This window comes from Aythya ferina, assembly GCF_964211825.1.
Source record: "Aythya ferina genome assembly, chromosome: 29".
In the NCBI taxonomy this organism is placed as follows: Eukaryota; Metazoa; Chordata; class Aves; order Anseriformes; family Anatidae; genus Aythya; species Aythya ferina.
Genome location: NC_140326.1, coordinates 2,163,806 through 2,170,442, shown reverse-complemented (window position 1 = coordinate 2,170,442; position 6,637 = coordinate 2,163,806). Strand labels below are relative to the sequence as shown.

Sequence of the window (6,637 nt, the reverse complement as noted above, 5' to 3'; positions counted from 1 at the left end):
GCGCTGCCAGCCGCCTCGTGCACGTGGCTGTTCGCTCGCCCGCTTGCGCGCGGTGAGCGTTGCACGTTGTGGGGGGGGAGGTTTGCAAGGTTTGTTTGCCCACGGGGGAGCGTTGCACGCGTGGGAGGTTGCAAATGGGGGGCTGTGTGGTCTGCTGTATCGGGCACGAGGGTGTTTGGGGGGGTTGCACGGGTGTTTTTGCAGCGCTCAGGCACGGTGCTGCAGCTGAGGGGTTGCGTGGACGGTTGCACAAGGGGGCTGCGGGCTGGGGTTTGCAGGGCTGGTTGCACACGGGGCTTGCAGGTGGGCGCTTGCACGTGCTCTGGTGCCGGAGGGGTTGCGCGCAGGGTGTTGCATGCCCGGTTGCATAAGGGGCTGCAGGCGGTTTTGCACGCTGGGCGTTGCACGGTGGAGGGCCGCAGGTGGCGTTTTTGCACGCTTGGTGAATTGCAAGGGGGGGTTCTTTTGCACCTAGGACCTTGCACGGGGGGTTGTGCAGAGGGTTTTGCACGCCCAGTTGCACAGAGGTTTGCACGCTGGGGTTATACCCTCTGCTGGTGGTTCCAAAGGGAGGCGGGGTGTGGGGGCTGCGCTGCTGTTGAGCTGCTCTGGTGCCTCCTCTGCACGTGCTGTGACAGCAGGAGAGGCAAATTGCAGCTGCCCAGGAGAGCCTTTGGGCGTTAAACTTCTGCAGGAATCCCCTGGAAAGCTGAACCCAACCATGCATCCCTTGCTGCCTTTTAGCCCCGTCCCACAAGACTAAAGCCCGTGTGAGAGAGCTCAAGGAAAACTTTGCCAAATTGCTGGCCCTGCTTAAAATTTGGATGCCTTCAGCAGCTGATGCTCAGTGAGCTCCTCCCCAGCGAGAGCTGCTTGGGCCTTGCAGCAAAGGCTGTAAAAATGCCCCGTTTGGGTTAATTGGCACAAAGGCAGCTTTGCAAATCCACTGGGGAAAGGTAGATGCACAAGCAGACGGTGAGCTGGTAAGTGACAGCGTAATTCTTTAATTTCAAGGCACAAACACACGGGTGGATATACAGTCTGCACATCTGGAAAACTTCTTTGCTACTTTAAAAAATAAAAAATTCTATATTTTAAGGCCACGGGAGGTGTTGATGTCCAGCAGTGGAGCCACCGAGTTCCTTGCCAGGCTGAAAGCGCTGCAGCAGCGGAGCTGCTCCAAGTATTTGTGTGTTGATTCCCTCGGCTTCGAGGCACAAATAGCCCCAGACGCTTTGGCAGCCGAGCATCTGAGCAAAACCACGGGAATCTCTGCTGGGAGGGGAGAAAATATTTCCTGGTTCGGGCATTGCAGGCTTTTCCTCTCCAGTTGTCGAGAGCTTGGCTGGTGTGTTCCCATATTTATCTGAGAAGGGGTTAAAAATGTGGTCAAAAGGACCCAATCTTGCCAGTTCTTCAACATATTTGGTCTGGAAGGTATTTTTATTTAGCGGGTCAGGAGCACACAAATGCACCCACTTATGGAACAAAAACCCTGGCTGGATTTGCTGAGGAGGGCAATCCGTTGTGGTGGCACTCGGGGTGCAAAAGGCCGAGCATCGCTTTATTGAAAACCGACTTTTCTTTGCAACAGCTGATATTGAAGTGCTTTAAAAGACACAATTCCCTCGGTGCAGAAATAAAAGCTCATCGGGGAGCTGGGGCAGGATTTAATGCCAGCTGTCTTGTCAGCGTGGCAACTTTCACCTGTTTTGGGACCTTTCCTGGAAAAGGCAGCAGGAAATGAGTGCTCTGTGTGCCAGGGAAGGAAATTCCTCGCAAGGGAAGGACGGGAGAATTGTGCTTTTTGCCTCGGCCTCGCTTTTGCCCCCCTGAAAACGCTTTGGGATCACGGCGTCAGCATCGGTTTTGTGCATTCGTGACTAATGAATAATAAATAATAAATGCAGGAAACGGGGCTCAGCCCTCGCCATGGCGCAAAGCAGCGCTGCCTTCCCAGAAATGCCATCCTGGCTGTCAGCAGCTTTCTGCAAAGCCCTGACCCCAGTACATCCCTGCTGGCCCTGTGGAGGGCAGCTTCGAGCTTTTTTCAGCTGCCTGCACGTTTTGGGGTGCACAGCTGGGTTTTTTGGGGGGTGAACCCCTAGTAGGGTGCCGAGCTGCCACTAACCCCCCTTTTTGGGGCTGGGGGCGTGCAGAAAGCAGGGTCACAGATGCCGGGAGGTGGAGGTGAGGAGCCCCAAAGCCCCCCCAGCCTCCTGGTTTGGGGTTTTGCTGCTGCACCCGCATCGTGCCGCGGCTCCTCCGGGAGGCCGATAGGGCTGGAAAACCCAGCGGAGACCTTGAGAGCCCTTCTGGTTTCTTCCTGCGCAGAGATAATTGTGAACGGTTCTCGAAAACGGAGGGAAATCCTCTTTAGCCTTAAAGCTGCTTAGTGCATTTAGGGGCCGGGAGGCAGAGCCGAGCGGGGCACGATCGGGGTCCAGGGGTGAAAAACGGGGGAAGCTTCAACCTCCTGCTGCAGCCAGGGGGCTGGGCGGGCTCTGGGTTTTCCTACAGGGGGAAAAACTCCTGCAGGCATCCCAAAGGGAAAGGATTAAATGAATGCTGCACGGTCTGAAGGTGCCCCGGTGCGTGCCCTGCGCGAGCTGCAGCTCCTGTGATGGAAACCTCAGGATTTTCCTGCGACTTGCGGCAAGCTGCACGGTGCTGCGTTGGGAAGGAGGCATCTGCAGGCTCTGCCGAGTAATACCAGCTTCCAGGAGGCTGCAGGGCCCCTTCCAGCCCTTTCTTTGCCCGTTTGCCACCAGCTGGGAGAGAGCCGGCGCCTCCAGCTGCGCGGTGCGAGCCCTGCAGGAGCCGTGCGTCGCGGTCAGCGCCCGTCTCGTGCGGTCGTGCACGGCGGAGACAAAGTCAATTGTTCGTCACTTTATTGGCAGGAGTTCATATTTACAACAGAAGAATAGGAAAGAGGAAAGAACCTCGGCGTTACAGAGCCCCTCGGTGTTTGCACAGCTTTTATGGCCCGCGATGGCATCATCCATCTGCTGGGAGCCGTGGGTGTCGAGTCACCGCCGTGCTAAAAACAGAGGCGGCTGCTTCGGTCGGAGGATGTAACTTCCAACGCGGTGACGAAATTCTTTTCTTCGTCCCAGTCGCCGCGTCTGCAGAGAGGGGAAGAGGCTCGGAAGCGATTCCCATGTCCTCCCATTGTGTTTCGGGGCGGGCTGGCGGCCGCGCGGGGATCCTGCGCGCACCTGGCTGCCGGCGAGCCCGAAAAAGAGGCTTGGGTGCTTCGGGAAAAAAAACTAAGCTGGCTTTTTGGCATTTCTGCAGGCAGTCCCGGTGGTGATCCGTGCTTCTCTGGTTGTCCCCGGCATGGGGCTGGCTGCCCAGAAGGTTTCCTTGTTTCGGGGAGGCGCTGCCGGGTGCTGCTGCCTTGGGGATGTCGGCGGTAGCGAAATGCTCCAAGCCCTGGTGCTGCGTGGCTCTCGTACCTGCCAAGCCTGGGGAGTCACAGCAGGAGCCCCAGGAGGCTGAGAAGGACGACGAGGGGCAGGTGGCAGTGGAGGGGCGATCCCGCAGAATCTGGCATCTCCTGGGAAGCCGAGGAAGAGAAATCAGCTGGGTCCGACGCGCTCCACCGATCCCCTCTGCCCTCCCCTGTCCCTGTGCGTGGGCTCTGGGGCAGAAACCAAAGCGCCCCGGAGCCTCCCTGTGGCAGCTGGGTGAGCCAAACGGCTCCAGGTCACAGTTAAAATTTGGGGAGAAACCCCCTGTTTTGCACATCCCTTCCCCAAAGCCGGATGGTGCTCGAGCGGGTGGTCAGGAGCACGACCAACCCTCGTTGGGGCAGTGGGTGTTAAATTTGGCTGGTAAGGTGTGCGGGAGGAGCCGATTTTTTTTAGGAATCCGAAGAGAAATGCTTCGGGTACTCACCTCGTACATGTATATGGTGGGGAGTATCGTGATGTTCTCGGGGTAGTACTCGATGGTTGCGTACAAGTAATCACCTGCAGCGAAAGCAGCGTCCTGGTGAGTCGGTGCCACCCAGTGGAGGCTGGGAGCTGGACCCCGGGGGGCTGCAGGGCCACACCAGTTGCACCAGTTTGCACCAGTGCAGCGGGTGCGGGAAAGCCAATGCTGCGTCACCCCGGCGGGGTCTCTGCTCTTTGAGCACCTCGGTGAGGTTTTAGCTTGGCAGAGCGTGATCTGGGATGTGAGCGAGAGCCACTGGGGGCAGAGCAGCTCCAGATAAAGGGCTTTGAGCTCTACTTTTAATCCTCTTGTACCAATTTACGCAGCTCTGGTCCCAGCACTGCTTAATTTCGGCCCTTCCAGAAGGAGGATGCCCCTGGGGGCATCCAGACCCCTGCCCCCCTCCCCTGCTCCTGTTCCTGCAGAGCCTCAGCACGGGGTTGCCCTGCCCTTGCCCTGTGGTTCGTGTCGAAATTAGCAAAAAGCGAGAATTTCTTACTGAAGTGAGATGCGTATTCATATAAAAACTGTGTTATTTCCTCTTCTTCTCCCGCTTCAGCATACCCTAAAAACACAAAATCGAGCAAACAATCAAGAGAGGAGCGGTTCGTGCCCCACCAGCGTCAGCAGACTTGCATGGGGCCAGCTCGCTCCCCGCCCCAGTGGGACGTGATTTCGCAGGAGCAGCTTTGCTGCATTTTGCTGGGCACTTTGCGCAAAACTTGCTCCCTCGTGGGAGTGCCGGATTTGCAGCCTGACCCCTAATTAAATCAGGGACTTCAGAGCAAAAGCTCTCATGTTACGGAGCGCACCGCAGCTTGACCCACGCTTGGGATTTCCCTCCGCGGGTTTGCCAAGAGAGGGATCGGGGGCAATGGGGCCACAGGCATGGGGCTGCATCCCCGTGCCCTGGGGCCCATCCCCATCACGGAGCCGTTTCCTCGGGCGAGCCGCTGTGAATGGGTCCGTGCACCTCACAACTCGTGCCGAGCCCTGCTCATTTCCCTTTTCCACAGCTGCACTTTTCTCCTCTCACGCTCGGGGACCGCTATGACCCGACTCCCTTATTCCACTCGTGCTGACGGGTGGCACCCGCAGGTTCCCCTCTCCACCCCTTGCCCCATGTCCTCACGTGACCCCGACATCCCCGGGCTGTGCCCCCAGCCTGGAGCCCGGTTCCCAGCACCACGGCGTGCTTTGACCCAGCCTCGAGGTGCGTGGGGAGGCAGCACCGGGACCGGGTGGGCGCCTGGGACCTCCCTTTGGGAGGCTGGGACCCGTCGGGAACGCTCCGTTCCTTTCCAGCTGCGCTCACGTCAGCTCCCAGCCACCTTCTCCCTGCGCTGGGCTTTCTGAGAAAGTTTTCCGAGCCGGCTCCTATTTGTGCTTGGGATAAAAAGGGAGCTGCGTCCGGAGCAAAGAGCTTCCATCTGGGAAGCCCCGGCTTCTTTTAACCCCTTGTGCAGTGCAGGACGCGCGGCTCCATCCCTTTGCTTGGCAGAAGGGCTCCCTGCAGCCCAAAGCAGTTTCCAGCCACAGCTTTGCTCTGGGCACTGCTGCTACCCCTCTTGGCTCACCTGGTGCCCTCCAGCTCGTGAGCACCCACCTGAGGACTCGGGCAGTCCTGTTTGTTCCCCAGCCCGCGTCCGTCTCCCTTAATCGGTCCCAGCTGCGTGCCGCGAGCTCGTTTGAACGCAATGTGGGAAGCGTTAGGGATTGTCAAACCGCCTCCTGCAAGCACCCGCTCTGCTGCGACCCCCGGCGCGTACAACCCATAGGATGCGTGCACCGAGCTTTTCCCAGCTCAGTTTCGCTCCCGACACCTCAACCACCGAGCAAACCCCCCCAGCCCCTTCTGCCCGACCGCAGCCGGGCACCGTGCAGCATCCCGGGAGCATGCACGCTCCGAGCTGCTCGAGCACCCAAATTGCGAGGCAGGTAAAAGAGAAAGAACAACGCGTTTACCCAGCAGAAAAGGAAGAGCCAAGAGCGCCACGAACAAAAAACTCATCGTCCCGCCTCGCCGTGCCGTCTGCTGATGCCTCCCGGTGCTGCTGCTTGGCAATTTCTCCAGATGTCCCAGCGGCACGGCTGGGAGGCAGGAAATGACACTGCTGGGGGCCGGGCCGAGCAGCCCCCGCGCTGGGGAGAAGGCACCGCACGCTCCTCCGAAATGCGCCCACTTGGATGCGGTTGTGGGGTGGCTGGGTCAGGGGGGGAGCTCGGGGCTTCCCCCGGAGTGGCAGCAATTGAGGATTTCCCTTGGCAAAAGAGTTTCCCCTTTGCCCAGGTGCGGGGCAGGTGGCTCCGGGGGTGGCTGCAGGCGGTGAGCAGCGCGCGAGGGCTGTGTCTGCAGGACGAGTGCTTCGGGAGGAGAAATCTGCAGCTGAGGGGCAGGGGCAGAAACGCTGGCTGGGAGCCAGGGCTGCTAAAAGCGGCTCCTGACTTCCCTTAAAAGTTTAGGGGATTTCTGTTGTCCTGGCTCGCGTTTAGCCTCCGTGTGCCTCACGTTCTCGGGCGGTAAGAAGAACCGGGAATGGTCGTGGGTGGATTTTACCCCACGGGGTGCAGAAGTGCTCCGCTGCGGGGTGCCTTAGGCCCCTTCCTTCTCTCTGCTCACCGTGCTTTGCGCTCCTGTCGCTGCATCCGCAGGGTGTGGTGCCCTGGTACGAAAACTGGAAACTAAAAACAAGCTGGG

At 59.0% G+C, this 6,637-nt stretch overlaps 1 long non-coding RNA gene across 1 annotated transcript; it reads right to left on the bottom strand.

Moving 5' to 3' along the window:
- Positions 1-981: 981 nt before the first annotated feature.
- Positions 982-6,591, bottom strand: LOC311425089. The gene is made up of 4 exons (XR_014686223.1): positions 5,905-6,591; positions 4,439-4,504; positions 3,901-3,974; positions 982-3,559 (listed from the first exon to the last, which is right to left on the bottom strand). It is a non-coding gene; the product is annotated as an uncharacterized lncRNA (long non-coding RNA).
- Between the last annotated feature and the right edge of the window lie 46 nt (positions 6,592-6,637).